We start from the raw sequence: 16966 nt of genomic DNA on the forward strand, positions 1-16966 counted from the left end.
GGCTGCGCTGGGAGTGGCCGGAAGCACAATGTACGCCATTTACAGATATTGGGCTTCTGTAGCGCTGGCACCGGCACTGCTTCAGAACCCAATTTTGCAGCCAAGGTGATTTTATCTCCAGAACATCACAACTCACTTTTGCAGTAAATCAGCTTTTGATTATTGTTTTTAACTTCTCCCTAAAAAGACCTTTTACTAAATACCAAGCAATCATATTTAAGCAATCATATTTAAGCATCACAAGGTAAATAATTATATGCAGAGTAACACACCAATAAAATTATTTGCAAGAAATATGACTTTTCTGCAGCAAAATATTTGCTTTTAAGTATAACTAAATAAATACCAGAAGTAGCCAGTTCAGCTATTTGCACAAAATGTTGCCAGCATCCCCCTGCAGCTCTTTATACTGGCAGTGCTTCTACCTTGAGCATTCATTCTGTCACGGCTGATGTACTTCACCATTCTGATGAGCTATTGTTAAAATAACTCCAGCTCAGCATGTCAGCACAAAGTCCCATGGTTGTATTCACATTGATCAGATGAAAACAGCACAAATGTCCAATTTCAGCTCATTTGCAGGATTTCTATTAATTTAGTTTTTTTTTAGAAGTGTGAAAAAAACTGGTAGTGTTGTTAACATGACAAAACTGTTGGCTTCACCTTATCTCCTATTTTCAGCAAGCTTTAAAGTACATCTTCACAATCATGGGCTGTTATTCTCTGATGACAAATGGCAGCATTGTGCCTTTTTATTGGATTTCATCTTTCATGCTGAAATTGTCTGTACTGAATGTTTTGTAATCACACTTGTTTTAATATTTGGCTGTTGTTCTTGACATGCTTTTACTCTTAATTGTTCTGGATTGCACGGGCTCAACTTCATTTTGAGTTATCAAAATGTTAAAATAGAATTTTTAAAAAAGGAAAGAAATAAATTAACACAAACTGTATATTTTGTGGATTTTTAGCTGACACAAGAGACTTCTTGACTCTGGGATGTTCTCCTACAAGGGCTGCTACAGCAACACAAGCAGCACAGTACATGAGCTCTGTGGCATACTGGATGTTTGTGTTGTGATAGGGTTATCCCTGTGAAGCACCCTTTCTATGATGCAGTGGGTTTGGAGGTGGCCTTTCCATTGACAATCATAATCTTCGGCTCCACATAAAAGATACAAATCTTTTTCGGACATTGTTAACCAGGACCAACCGCAGCCAAGTTGGGTGGGTGCAGAGGCACTTATGCTGACTTTGTGTCAAGTTATGATTTTACTACATTCAGGGCTCAAAGGAAGTCTTTCCACTGATGTCAAAGGCCTCTCAGGGCTTGGTCTAACATCTGTTTCTAATCTTGCTCATCTGTTTAATCCTAGTTTATCCTGTAAAAACATGATCAGAGTGAATTTGTGGGGCAACCTGATTCGCTACCTTGTACTACACCTATGTTTTATTTCTACAAATGTAAAAAAAATGCGACTTAGAACCTTGATCTATAAATATGTCCTTCTGCTCATTTTCTTCCCTTGCCTTGATCATCTTTTCCAAGCCAAGTACATTTTTGTAGACTTCCTCTCTTATCAAATTGCCATTCTACATTTAGAGGGATGAAATATTGCCCTTGTCTGTTAGTTAAATGGCCATTTGGATGTTTCAAATCAACAATATTACAGGTATGTCCTAACTGAAGCTTTTCATTAACACGAACATTCTCAATTAGACTTAGATTTCTTCCATTGGGTTGTGCCAGATCTCAATCAAATTCTATCAGCAAACAGCAAAAATGAATTCCCCAATCCTCTCTCATGCCCAGTGAAGATGACTATTTTGTAGGATTTTGAATTTAACATTACTTTTGGCATTTATACATGTGATTTTATTCTTCAGGTCTCCTCTTCTTAGAAGTGTAACTTTGTAGGCTATAATATGTTGCCACAATATAGGCTGGATTTTGTTCTCAGCCCAACGTTGGGTTCCATGGCGGGAAAGCCGGAGAATCAGAGTGGCAGCGGCCGCCACGGAACCCGACGCCAGGATTGCCAGGCCTGATCTTCCCGGGGATGGGGAAGCTCTGAGGCGGCACCTCCACTGCTCTGCAATGGGACCCGAGCTAGCATATGTAAATTACATCTTTGCATGGATTAAAATGCAAACCACAGTGATCTTACCTTCAGTTCCCAATCTTCAGCGCCTTCATTTTCCAGTCTAGGGAAAGCTGGCGTCACCGAGATGGGGAAGGGATGAACTCTGTACTCTGATGGGTATGGGTGGGGAAGGGGTGAACTCTATGTTATGGTGTGCTGTTTGTAGGGCTGGCAGCCTTTTAAAAATGGCACCATTACCTGCTCCTTCAACAGGTGATGCCGTGAAAGGCACCACCGAGGCCACCTCCGCCACGTGATTGGGGGGTACGGCTGTTGTTAATATGTAAAGTGGCCGCCCGCCTCATAATTGTGACGGCGCAGGTCCCATCGGGGACGGTAGCCATGTTCCACGCCCACCACCGGGATTACAAAATCCAGCCCTACTTTTCTATATCTTTGACCCTAAAGAGTACAACAGCTCCATGGATCACCTGGCTTCATGGGTCAACCAGTTTTACGAATTTTCACATTACACATCATGAGCCTGAAACAAACTCTCATGGAGAAATTTTAAAAGGAGGTTAAAATGTAACGGGGCTTTCCCACTCCATTCCTGTCCCGATCTGGTCAACTGCAATTTTAAAGTGCAAGCAGTGAGGGCAGTCACCAGGGAACTTATTTAAATATGCAGGTTGGGCTCTGATGATATCCTTGGAACCTGACCACTGTTTTAAAATGGAAACTTGAGCGACGGAGGGGTGGTGCTTACCCATCAGGCCAAAGCTGCCGGATTCCAGACACAGGGCCAGAAGAGGCCCAGACAAGTGTGATTTTTTTTTTACATGTTTCTTTGTGGGCCAAAAGCAGAAGAACCTGCTCAAGACTTCCCTCATCTTCTGTCTACAATTCCCCTCTCTGAGCCTTCCATTCTACCCAGTCCCCTGGGTCCTCAGTAACAGTGTCTGATCCACCTGATTTTAATGGCTGAGTAGTTGTTTCCCACCAACTTCCCTGTCCCTTTGTTGAAAAGTGCTAAGCGGCAAACAAGTGGGATCCGGCCATCAAAATTAGCAGAGCTGCCTTGCCACTCCCACACGAGCCAGCCACTCACTACCCGCCTTTCTGCCCTGGAGTGAAAGCCAACCATTAATTTTCAGATGGCCAAGTAACTTGATTAGTGTCTAGCACAAAAATAAGCACTCAAAACAATTTTAAATATAAAGTTAACACATTCAGCTTATGCTTGCCACATCTTCCCCTTTTCTCTTTTGATATCTTTCCACCTTTCTCTCTGGAGGTAAAATTCTAGCTTTTCTGTTACTTTTTCTTCCTAAGCCCTACCATTCGCTGTCTAAAAAATAACTGTTAATCGGCTGAAGTTCATCTCTAAGGGTAGTTTTTCAGCCAATCAATACTCAGAACTGTAAAGAAAGCCATACTTGTATCATAGATGTGACCAGTCCAAAATCTTGACTTTATATTGTGTTAAGTTTAAAGCAGGGTGACCTGACAAATTATCCTATACAACACACTCCCATCTTGATGAGATAATGTAACACTAGTTTCTAAGGGTTATCTTTAACTGTCTGTCTATGTTGTTACATTAGTAAAAAAAAATCCCAATTCCTTCCTGAAATAGATGGGTGAATCAACAATCTTACTATCATGAAACTGCTGTCCACTTATTACAAAAATCTGAGCACTTATCTTCCATTATTTAGCTCATAAGGAGCAAAGGAATGCATCTCAAAGATCAATGGAAACTGGTGCCTCCAGTCATAATGCACATAATCTATGTCTGTGAACTTAATCTTTTAATTACACATTTTTAATAGTATTAATTCCACATCAGCTGCAGTAAACAGCTAGTGGTAAGATCACAAGCTTTTGGCAATCAGTTTCACATCAGCATTCTAGACTTCAAATCGCTGCTTAATTCACCTCAAGGTTGCAACTCTTGAGACAGCCTATTCACTGTAGCTGAAACTGAATTTGTTAGTACTTTCTAGGTTTCATTGTACTATTACTCAGTAGAGGTATAATATTGGTCTTAGTGTGATAAAATTCCTAACAGTAACATTTTGTCACACTAAGATTTAGATACCTAAGTAACAGGGAAAATAAGAGTCAGGAGAAAACTAGGAAAGAATATAAATACCCTCAACTATGATTCTCTGTTATATCTTTCAAATTTATTTCCCCTTTCATAGAATCATAAAATGAAAAAGCACCGGGGTCGGCAACATGTCCGTACACAGACACCAGTGTCCGTGGTAAAATATTTTGAGGCCCGTGACTGGTAATGTCAGGGTTGACAAATTTCCCATTGGCTTCTTCTTCCAGACCAGTCTGACTTAAAAAAATCGCAGCTGTCAGTTTCAGAGCGAATAGGTGCTTCGAGCAGAGACAGCACTTCCGAACCTTGAACAAGTTCGGGATTCTCCGGCGGGTTCCAATTATTTTTTAAAAAGCAAAGAGAGAGGTGGGAGGCAGAGAGAGAGAGAGAAAGGGGGTCAGCGGGAGAGAGGGGGCAGGGGGAGAGGTTCAAAGGGGGCGGAGAGAGAGAGAGCAAGGGGAGAGAGAGAGAGGGGGAAAGAGAGGGGGGAGAGAAGGGGAGAGAGGAGGAGGGGTGAGAGAAGGAGAGAGATGGAGGAGAGAGAAGTGGAGCGAGAAGAGGGAGAGAGAAGAGGGAGAGATGGGGGAGAAAGAGGGGAGCAGAGAGAGAGAAGAGGGGTGAGAGAAAGAGGGAGGGGGAGAGTGAAAGGGGGGAAAGGGGAGAGAGAGGGACGAGAGGGGAGAGAAAGAGAGGGGGAGAGAGAGAGGGGAGGGAGAGGGTTTGATTCTCCAGGTCTCCTCTTCTTAGAAGTATAACTTTGTAAGCTACAATATGTTGCCACACTATGGGCTGGATTTTGTTCCCAGCCCGGCATCGGGTTCCATGGCGGCCGCTGCCGCTCTGATTCTCCGCACCCCACCCCCCCACCCCCGCTCTGCCACGGAACCCGATGCTGGGATTGCTGGACCCGATCTTCCCAGGGGCGGGGAAGCTCCCTGGCAGCACCTCCGCCAGTCTGCGACGGGACCCGAGCTAGCATATGTAAATTACATCTTTGCATGAATTAAAATGCAAACCACAGTGATCTTACCTTCAGTTCTCGATCTTCAGCACCATGTGCGGCACACACGCCTTCATTTTCCCATCTAGGGAAAGCTGGCGCCACTGAGGTGGGGAAGGGGTGAACTCTGCATTCTGATGGGTATGGGTGGGGAAGGGGTGAACTCTACTTAATTTATGCTGTTTGCAGGGCTGGCAGCCTTTTAAATATGGCACCAGTATCTGCTCCTTCAACAGGTGATGCCGTGAACGATGTCGCCGAGGCCGCCCTGCCACGTGATTGGGGGATGCGCCTGCTGTCAACATATAAATTTTTAATGCCTTTATCTTTCCTAAATAGTCTCACCAGTCTCCTATGTTCAGACAAAAATTGAAATGTGCACCCCCCACGCGAAAAGCCTTGTGTTTTAAAATAATCTAACAGCAAAAGTAATTTGCATTGTTATTGCACACTATTTTGTTTGCTAGCTAGCTCATACAGTTGTGCTGCTCTCCATTGATGTTTGTACGCTTAGCTACTTTATTTATAGGGAGAAATGTGTTTTAAATTGGACTGTGTTTTGATGGCATTAAATTGGCTCTACACTTTATATACAGATTAATAGCCCCCATGTCCGTGGCTGAGTCAATAATTTTATCAAATGTCTGTGGTGCAACATGTCGGTGCCTATCCCTGAACAGCACAGAAGGAGGCCATGCAGCCATCGTGCCTGTGCCTGTGCCAGCTGTTTGTAAGAGCTGAAAGAAATCTTACATTTTGTCACCATAATACTTTGCTTCAGTGGCAGACAGTGCACCCTAAAGACACTTTTAATTATTTGCATGCTGTCAACTCCCAAAATGTGGGTCTCACACAGTTGTTAGCGCTACAGGAAACAAACCTACAAGCCTCCAGCAGCTGATGACAATCTTTCCCAGGGTGGTTGGATCTGCCTCCAGAACTCCGTCCTGAGCCTTGGCCCTTTAAAGGTGCTGAACTGGTCCAGCATGTCAGTATCCTTTTGATCTTACATAAGCAGGTATCATACCACAAGTACATGGGATGCAATGTGTTGAACCAATACCTGGTTCTGGCTCCTGAGCCAATTTTATTTAACCTGTTTTTGTTCCAAGTTTAAAGGAGGAATATACAAATTAGTGCCTCACTCCTTCATAAGGACATTTGAGGCAGCCAATTTAGAAAATGGAGCCTTCAGCATTGGGCTCCAATTGGCTAGAGAGAGAAGACATGCACAAAAAACATCTCAAGGGGTTGCTTTGGCATTGGTCTCCCAAAATCAACAGTAAGTATAAAATCGCCCTGAGCCAAGACTTCTCCAAAGCCACTGCCAATCTGCTTCCTGATATGCCAAGAACTGTCTTTTCATGATGTAGGATAGGAATTTTGTCATCCAATGTTAGAAGATACACCTTCCAGATTATAAACCTATTTATCTCTCATCTGAGCAGTAAGGAGTGAGATACATTAGTGGAAAGAGAGCACTGAATGAGGCAATGGACTGGGGACAAAAGGATAAGGCAGTAAAAATGGAAACAGGCCTTGAAGAGGGAGCATGAAAGGAAGATAAAGATGTGAAAATGCCTACAGCAGAAAAAAAAACACATTCAGTATGAGAAATGTGTGACCAATGCTGAACTGTACAAGCAAATACAAGGGAAATTTAATTTCAAAAATGAAATAATGTGGAATATAAAGAAAATAACTCTGATCATGTTGTAGTAATTAAATTGTCAAATTTGCACAAATGCATGTAATATTCTAACTAATTTACCTTGCTGTTGGTTATATATAGCTGCAATGGTTACACAAGGTGCTACTGATTATACATTTTTTTCATATATTAAAATATTCCCATATTGATTCGCTCAGTTCTGCTTTTTCTACTACTTAGCCTGGGGATTCTCAGGCTGTAGTCATACCGGAAAAGAATCAACCAGATGTTGCAAATTATCAATGCACAGCACACCATAACGGAGAAAGTGCTGTGGACATTGAGAGTTGTAATGTGGGTGTATGGAATTTATATGAGCAATTTCTTGTGAGCATAAAGGCTAATACCAGTGGAATTGAACATTACTGGGCAGAACTTTTGGGAGTCTGTTGCATCGTGCAATGCCCATCTGGCTTCTGCCTGTCCCTGAATTACTGCAACCGCTTTGAGGTTTTTGAATGTATTGCATTGCATGTATGTTTTGTGACAGTTGTTGGGCTGGATTTTATACTCATCCCAATGGTGGGTTTCGTGGGGGGTGGGGTGGGGTGGGGTGGAGGGCACACAGAGAATCAGGGCAGAATTTTCCGCCACGGAACCTGATGCCAGGAATCCTGGTTGTGATTCTCCTGGGGGTGCGATAGGCCAACAACGGCCTTCCCGCTAAGAGGCCAAATAAGGGCCTCTTCCCGCCGCTGCTGGGATCTCACCAGTGGTGGAGGGAGCCTCCACCATGCAGGGAGGACGCCTTGGAAAATGAGGCACCCTCCCTGCGGGCTTGGGGGGGTGGTCCCTCCTTTTGTGTGCCCACAGAGGACCCCACCAGGAACCAATTTGCGCATCGGGGACACTCCCTCCCCCTGGACCGAATGCCCATCCCCCTCACCGGGTCCTTCCCAACTGGCCCTGGCGACCCCGCCACACCTACCTCTTCTCTGGGGTTCCACCTCTGGGCCCGGATCTGAGGCCTCTGCAGTACCGACAGTGGCCACCGCTCCCAATGATTGGCCAGCAGCTCTTGGGGGCGGGATCCCTGTCCCTATTAAGTCTTTAAAGGGATGGGGAACCTGCCTCCTTAAACTTTGACCCAAGATCAGAGGATCGCTCTGGTGGTCAGAAAAATTGGAGAGGCGGAGATCCCCCCGACTTTTCGGCCTGGCACCGGGAGCTCTGCCTGCTGCAAAAAATCGAGCCCATTGTATTCTTTATTTCTGATGATTAAGGGAGAAGTTCACAAAATCTCAACCTTTATACAACATACTGCTGCCTCTGGGATAGAAGTTTGTGGGTTCAAGACCCACTTCAGAGACATAAGCACATAATCCTCTGGGCTGATACTTCAGTATGATGCTAAGACAGCATCTGCAGTCAGCAGTGCAACCTTTCAGATGAGATATTAAACTGAGGCCACTGTTTGTCCTCTTCTGCTGTCCTAGTGAACAGTGATTATTACTGAAAAATTGTGGCTCACTTACACTTGCTAGAAGCTACAAATATTCATAGAAAGGACCTGTCTTCTGCAGGCAAAAGGAACGTGGCCAGGTGTTCTGCCTTTTTTGAATTAAACAAAAGCGTGGGGGACAAGTGTTCCCTGGTGCATTCTCCATGGCAACACCTTGAGCAATCAGAGTTGGCTTGCCACCCAATCAGCAGCCTTTCTTATGCAGTATAAATTGTTGTTCCCTTTGAAATTTGGCATTCTTGCGTCTGTCCTGATGAGAGCAAGACAAAAAGCTTTTTTCAGCAATACTCATGTTCTGTACCACCAAGCGACTATATGAACAAAGATTCCTTAACCAATACCACCAAAATAGTTTACTTGGTCATTTGTCTCATTGTTATTTGTGGAAATCTTGCTATGTGCAAATTGGCTGCCACATTGCAACATTGACCACACTTCAAATGTGATTCATTAGCTGAAGTGCTTTGGGACATCGAGGAGAACATAACCCAGTTACAGCCCTATTTAACTAACTACTGACTATTTTATGCCAGACATCTATGCCAGGCTTAGTTAAAGTTAAATGGAGACTTGAAGCAAGGTTCCTGAGAGACTCTTTAACCCTGACTAATGATTCCCTTGTGGCAGCAGCCAAGAACAGAAGCAAAATACAAATACAATGAGGCCCATGAAACCGCCAGAATCATTACTCTTCATAGCAATGACATTTTGAAGTAGAGCTTCTCAAGTCTGGACAAATCAGGAGGCACCTTACAGTATAGCCCATTGGGGCTCCAAGGATCATTTGACAGCTGTTGCATGCTCCATATCTTTGCTATACAAAGTGGCTGCACCATGGAAGATAAGGAGACCAATTCGGAATCAAGGCTAAAACAGGAGGCAGACACTGACCACATGGGTTTTGCTCCCAGATATCACTACAGCCAAGAAAACTGGCACAAAAGTTGTTTGTCTTAGATATATCCAACAAAGTGCTTGTACTGCCTGTTTTAGTTTCTTAGTAATATCATTGAGTTTCTTGTCTGGATTTCTTTGAAATCTAAGCAGAATTTTACAGGACCCAATATCATGTTTTATAATTAGACCCAGGAGACACTTGCATATCCATCTGTAGTTGAGAAAGGTTTCCTGCAGTTTATGTGGAATTTAAAAGCAACAACGGACGTGAAACTTAGCCTTTAAAATCTCCCCAAGACTCAAAGCAGAACTCCAAAAGTTTTACAGAATCAACAGCTGTGATGTAATCACTTTGCAAGATGCTCTCGTGGCACATAGCTTGTGAGTGATGCCAACGGCAGGAGAGCAAATCTGAAAGTGATCCATGAGGGGGTGGTGTTCAAGCTAGTTTTAATGACATAGTAATGGATATAAGCAATTGGAGGTTATAGAGGTCTGTTTTTTTTGGTTACTGATCATATTTTACAATACAAGTTCATGGAGTATGGTTCAGCGAACTATTCGGATATAAAAACCAAATTTGTTTCCGGCAAGTTAATAAAGGTTTCAAAGCAGATTTGACAAGAATTATTGCAAGATCGGAACAATAATCTGTTATCCAAACATCAGTAATGAAGGTAATTTACTGCTGCTCCATCTCAACATATCATGCCCTCTTTTCAGTAATCTCACTGCCCTTGTATCCTCCTGTAATCTTTTACAGCGTATAAACTCACCTACCTGTATTCACGACTAACACCTCGAACATGCCACCTCATGTGGCCTCTCTACTCCCATCATGTCAATCATGGATAAGGTCATCTCTAATCACTTCCCTTGAATCCCTTTCCACTCACATTCCCCTTCCCCTAACAACCTCAGTTCTTTACCTTCCTGCTCCTGAAAAAAAAACTCTCACCCAAGTCACTTACAAAGGCACTTTCAAACTCCTAACTGTCTAGCCTTTGGCCCTCCATTCTGCAGATATGGATTTGCTCAATCACATCATCACCTCCATCTTTGATGCTCTTTTCCCCAATAAAACCATAAGTCTCTCTCACTTTGATCGTTCCCCTGGCATGACCCTGAAGTCCAAGGAATGCAGACATCAAAGTTGATGGTTTAGTCATTAATCGCCAGATCTGTTTGGACCACATAAAGCATTATCAGGTCCTGCTCTCCTCTGCCAAAACTGCTCACTATTCCAGAATCATCCTGGAATGCAAAGACAAAACCGGCTTCTCTTTTCCACGACTTCTGAAACCCCATGCCTCACCCCCTCCACGCTCACCTCCAACAAGAATTGCCAGGAGCACTTGGACTTAATCATCATGATTGAGACCATCCGTTCAGCTATCTCTGCTGCTTCCCTAACTTCCCCTAGCCCACTGGGCCTAAGTTCCCCTAAGGTTCCCCCATCATAGCCCCAAACTCACATCTTTCTCTAGTCACTCTCCTATCTTCCATCATGTCCTCTCTGAGTTTACCTGTCCATGAGACCCACCTTCTTTTCCAAAGAAACTAATACTGAATCAGGGACAGGGGTTCATCAGAATTAACATAAACAAAATATCAGTAATGAAGAAAGTTATGGCAGAAAAGAATAACAAATCCTGAAATCCAGATGGCTTCCATCCCAAGATTTTACAGGAGGTAGGTGAGAATATTGCTGATGCCCAAACTATAATCTTCTAAAGTTCTCCCAATTAGGGAACCATTCCTTTAGATTGGAAAATTACACAACTCACTCCGCTATTTACGAAAGGTGAAAGAGGGAAACCAGGGGATTATAGATGTTAGTCCAACATCTGTTGTCGGGAAATTACTAGGGTTTATAGTTAAGGATAGATTGACTGAACACCTCAAAAGTTTCCAGCTGATCAGAGAGAACCAACACAGATTTTTAAAGGGTAGGTTGTGGAGTATTCTGTCCAGTTCTGGGCACCACAGTTTAGGAAAGATATTAAGGCATTAGAGTGCAAAAAAGATTCATGAGAATGGTTCCAGGGATGAGGACCTTCAGTTATGTGGATAGATTGGAGAAGTTGGGACTGTTTTCCTTGGAGAAGGAGGTGTTCAAAATCATGAGGGGTCGGGACAGAGTAGATAGAGAAAAACTGTTCCCATTGGTGGAAGGATCGAGTACAAGAGGACACAGATTTAATGTAATTGGCAAAAGAAGCAATGGAGATATAAGGAAAAAAATTTTCACACAGCGAGTGGTTAGTATCTGGGATGCACTACCTGAGAGTTTGGTGGAGGCAGGTTCAATCGAGGCATTCAAGAGGAAATTGGATTGTTATCTGAAAAGGAAGAATGTGCAGGGCTATGTGGAGAAGGTGGGGGAGTGGCATGAGGTAAACTGCTCTCTCAGAGAGTCAGCGCAGACGGGACGGGCCAAATAGCCTTTTCTGTGCCGTAAGAATTCTGTGATGTCTGACAAACCTGATTGAATATTATGAAGAGGTAACTAAAGTAGTGGAGAGAGGAATGTCTATGGATGTTATTTATATGGACTTCCAGAAGGCATTTAATGAAGTTTTGTTTTATTCATTCATGATGTGGGTGTCACTAGCGAGGCCAGCATTTATTGCCCATCTCTAATTGCCCTTGAGAAGGTGGTGGTGAGCTGCCTTCTTGAACCGCTGCAGTCCATGTGAGGTAGGTACACCCACAGAGCTGTTAGGAAGGAAGGTCCAGGATTTTGAGCCAGCGACAGTGAAGGAACGGTGATATAGTTCCAAGTCAGGATGGGTGTGACTTGGAGGGGAACTTGCAGGTGGTGATGCTCCCATGCATTTGCTGCCCTTGTCCTTCTAGTTGGTAGAGGTCACGGATTTGGAAGGTGCTGTCGAAGGAGCCTTGGCATGTTGCTGCCGTGCATCTTGTAGATGGTATACACTGCTGCCACTGTGTATTGGTGGTGGAGGGAGTGAATGTTTGTGGATGGGGTGCCAATCAAGCGGGCTGCTTTGTCCTGGATGGTGTCGAACATCTTGAGTGTTGTTGGAGCTGCACCCATCCAGGCAAGTGGAGAATATTCCATCACACTCCTGACTTGTGCCTTGTAGATGGTGGACAGGCTTTGGGGAGTCAGGAGGTCAGTTACTCGCTGCAGGATTCCTAGCCTCTGACCTGCTCTTGAGGCCACAGTATTTATAAGGCTACTCCAGTTCAGTTTCTAGCCAATGGTAACCCCTAGGATGTTGAAAGTGGGGGATTCAGCGATCATAATGCCATTGCATGTCAAGGAGAGATGGTTAGATTCTCTTATTGGAGATGGTCATTGCCTGACACTTGTGTGGTGCGAATGTTACTTGCCACTTATCAACCCAGGCCTGGATATTGTCCAGGTCTTTCTGCATTTCTGCACAGACTGCTTCAGTATCCGAGGAGTCACGAATGGTGCTGAACATTGTGCAATCATCAGCAAACATCTCCACTTCTGACCTTATGATTGAAGGAAGGTCATTGATGAAGCAGCTGAAGATGGTTGGACCTAGGACACTACCCTGAGGAACTCCTGCAGTGATGTCCAGGAGCTGAGATGATTGACCTCCAATAACCACAACCATCTTCCTTTGCGCTAGGTATGACTCCAACCATCAAAGAGTTTTCCCCCTGATTTCCATTGACTTCAGTTTTGCTAGAGCTCCTTGATGCTACACTTGGTTAAATGCTGCCTTGATGCCAAGGGCAGTCACTCTCCCCTCACCTCTTGAGTTCAGCTCTTTTGTCCATGTTTGAACCAAGGCTGTAATGAGGTCAGGAGCTGAGTGGCCCTGGCAGAACCCAAACTGAGCGTCACTGATCAGGTTATTGCTAAGCAAGTGCCACTTGATGGCACTGTTGACACCTTCCATCACTTTACTGATGATCAAGAGTAGACTGATGGGGCAGTAATTGGCCGTGTTTGACTTGTCCTGCTTTTTGTGTACAGGACATACCTGGGCAATTTTCCACATTGCCAGATAGATGCCAGTGTTGTAGCTGTACTGGAACAGCTTGGCTAGGGGCGTGGCAAGTTCTGGAGCACAGGTCTTCAGTACTATTGCCGGAATATTGTCAGGGCCCATAGCCTTTGCAGTATTCAATGCCTTCAGTAGTTTCTTGATATCACATGGAGTGAATCAAATTGGCTGAAGTCTGGCACCTGTGATGTTGGGGACTTCAGGAGGAGGCCGTGATGGATCATCAACTCGGCCCTTCATAAGAGACTGTTAGCTAAAGTTAAAGCCCATGGAATTGAAGGCAAATTATTGACCTGATTGGGAAATTGGTTGAGCAGCATAGGGCATAGAGACAGCTATTCTAACTGGCAGGATGTGACTAGTAGTGTCCTGTAAGGATCTGTGTTGGGACCTCAAACATGCTCCATATTTATTAATGACTCAGACGATTGGATAGAAAGCCACATATCTAAATTTGCCAATGACACAAAGATAGGTGGCATTGTAAACAATACAGATGGAAGCATAAATTACAAAGAGATACAGATAGTTTAAGTGAATGGGCAAAACTGTGGCAAAGGGATTTCAATGTAGGCAAATGTGAAGTCATCCACTTTGGACCTAAAATGGATAGAACAGGGTACTTTCTAAATGGTGAAAAACTAATCCTCGTGAAGATCCAAGGAGACTTGGGGATCCTAGCACATAGATTATCAAAATATCATGAACAGATGCAGAAAATAATTGAAAAGCTAATGGAATGCTTTTATATCTAGAGGAGTAATTGTCATAAACTTGCCTATTTCGTCCTTCTTGACCTGTCTGCAGCTTTTGACAGCGTTGATCAAATCATCTTCCACCAATGCCTCCCCTCCATCGACCAGCTGGGTGGGTCTACTTTCACCTGGTTCCATTCTTATCTATCCAGTTGGAGCCAGGGAATCACATGTACTGGCTTCTCTTATCACTGCCATATTGTTATGTCTGGGGTCCCTCTAGGATCGATTCTTGACCCCCTCCTATTTCTTATCTACATGTTGCTTTTGGGAGACATCATCCAAAATCACATAGGGTTCCACATGCATACTGATGACAACCAGCTCTACACCCACCAGCACCTCGCTCAACCCTTCCACTGCCTCTGATTTATCACACTGCTTCCCTGACATCCAATACTGGATGAGCAAAAATTTTCTACAACTAAATATTGGGAACTGCAAAGCCACTGACCCTGATGTTTACAAGGAGTTGACAGGGCAGGTAGGAAACAGCCAAGGATCCTGGCAAGGCCGGGGATGCAGAGGTTCTGCCAAACTTAACAGCAGGCCCTCTATCATTATTGTCTTTGCTTCCCGCCCAGATGGGAAAACCAATAGCAGGAGGCCGCAACTGGGGACAATCAAAAGGGAAGGAAGGTGCTTGAAACTTGCTGAGGGTGGTTGGCTGTAATTGCTGCAGGAATGAGAGGCCATGATTGGCAGAGAGAAGGCCAAAGGCTTTTTTGAGGGGCTGAAAGAAACACTGCTGCCAAAAGCACCTACCTTGAGGAGCTGACAACTCCCACCACCCTTTCACTGCCTGGTTTCCTGATCCTCGAGAAACCCGTGCAGCATTGATAAATTTTTAATTGACTTCCAATTACGGTGTGGGGGCCCAATTTAAGCATATGTTGAATTGTCTCCCCTCTCCACAGTGGGACACTCTGATGCCAGGGAACCAACCACCGTAAAAATGGCAATGATGTGTGTGCACCATGGATGTTTTAATGTCAAGGCCACTGTCTTCAATCCCCACCACAAACTCCATTCCTGAGCCACCACCTACAACCATTTCCCAGACCAGTCTGAGACTGGCTGTTCACAACCTTGGTATCTTACTTCACCGTGAGTTGTGCTTCCAGCCCCATATCCACTCTATCACCAAGACTGCATATTTCCATCGCTGTAGCATTGCCCAACCTGCTCCTGTCTCAGCTCACCTGCTGAAACCCTCACCCATGCCTTTATTACCTTTAAACTTGACCATTCCAATGCTCTCCTAACCAGTTTCCCACCTTGCCTCCTCTGTAAACTTGAGTTCATCCAAAACTCTGTTGCCCATATCCTAACTCACATCAGGTCCTGTTCGTGCATCATCCCTGTGCTCACAGACCTATACATGCAACAGTCCAGCAATGCCTCAATCTTAAAAATCATCATCCTTTTTAAATCCTTCCCCCCGATCTCTGTCATCTCCTCCAGCCCTATTACCCTCCAAAAACTCTTGCTCTCCCCAATTCGGAACTCATCCACATCCCCAGTTTTCATTGCTCTACCATTGGTTGTTACGCCTTCAGCCGCCTGGGTTCTAAGCTCTGGAATTCTCTCTCTAAACTTCTCCACCTCTCTCCTCCTTCAAGACACTCCTCAAAAATGACATCTTTGACTGAGCTTTTGGTCATCTGCCCTATTATCTCCTATGTGGCTAGGTATCAAATTTTGTTTGATAATGCTCCTGTGAACCACCATGGGGGACATTTCCATTTTAATGGTGCTATATAAATCTAAGATGTTTTTGTTCTTGACAACAACTCCATTAGGAAAGGAACGTCTGAAATATTACCCAAGGTTTTCAAACATTAAAGGACAATGATAAACATAGAATTGAAAAAAAAAATCTTAAACATACAGGTAAGGTTCTTTGTGTAGATTTGGTTACAGTATCCCTGTTCAATGTTAATCTAACTCATTAAGAGAAAAAAATGAAATACTATCTAATGACGCTTTGTAGAGTTCATTTATATATTCAAGCTAGTTGCCACATGATCTACTGCTGATTTTGTGTGCACACGCACAACTGGATCACTGAGATGCACAGCTACAGATGTCTTAATGCTGTCCAGTAGCATTCGTTATAGATCACTGAACTGCTTAAACACTTTGCAATACTAAAACACAAACTCAATTCTGCATGCCAGCACTGTTGGAAAATGTTTAAGGATTAAATTTATCTCAATAAACTGGATTATAAAGTGAAAATATTAACGGACCTAGAATATCATCATTCGATCTTATAAATTACTTTGCTCTGCCTCATCTGAACCCATTAACTCCTGCTGGAGTTCCGTTCCATCTACTCCCATTGCCGCCAGGACTATGTCTAACCGTCCATTTTTCATTTATAAGACTAAACTGTGGCAGTAATTCTATGAATCCTGACTAGTTTTCCCTTCCTAATCCAGGAATTGTGGTAACCCTGATACCCACACTCCTACCCATAGCTGAGATACGTTAACTCACTAAAGACCCCATGAGTTAAACCAGACACTTTCTGGTCTACACACTTCAACCTTGGCCATTAGCACATCTCCCATAATCTCATTCTAATACTGGATATTGATTATCTGTATAAAACCTTACTGATAAACTGGTAGTTTAAAGGCTATTCTTGCCTTACGTTCATGTTTTTCTGCCAGCCCATTTTTTTCAGTAATCAAAGACCTATTATGCACCTCCAGGTTAGCTATTTTCACTTTTACAAAATGGATAATTTTTTAAAAATCTTTATAAATTGTTGAATTTCACCTTTAAGCCTATGCATTATTCAAATCAGTATGTGGCCATTCTAAATGTTAGTGTTGCTTTCCAATTTTATTGGGCAATGTTAATCACAAACAGTTCCAAGAATTCGTAAAGGTCATTCAATAACTTATATTTATATAGCGCCTT

Source organism: Heterodontus francisci, chromosome 3, assembly GCF_036365525.1.
Source record: "Heterodontus francisci isolate sHetFra1 chromosome 3, sHetFra1.hap1, whole genome shotgun sequence".
NCBI lineage: Eukaryota > Metazoa > Chordata > Chondrichthyes > Heterodontiformes > Heterodontidae > Heterodontus > Heterodontus francisci.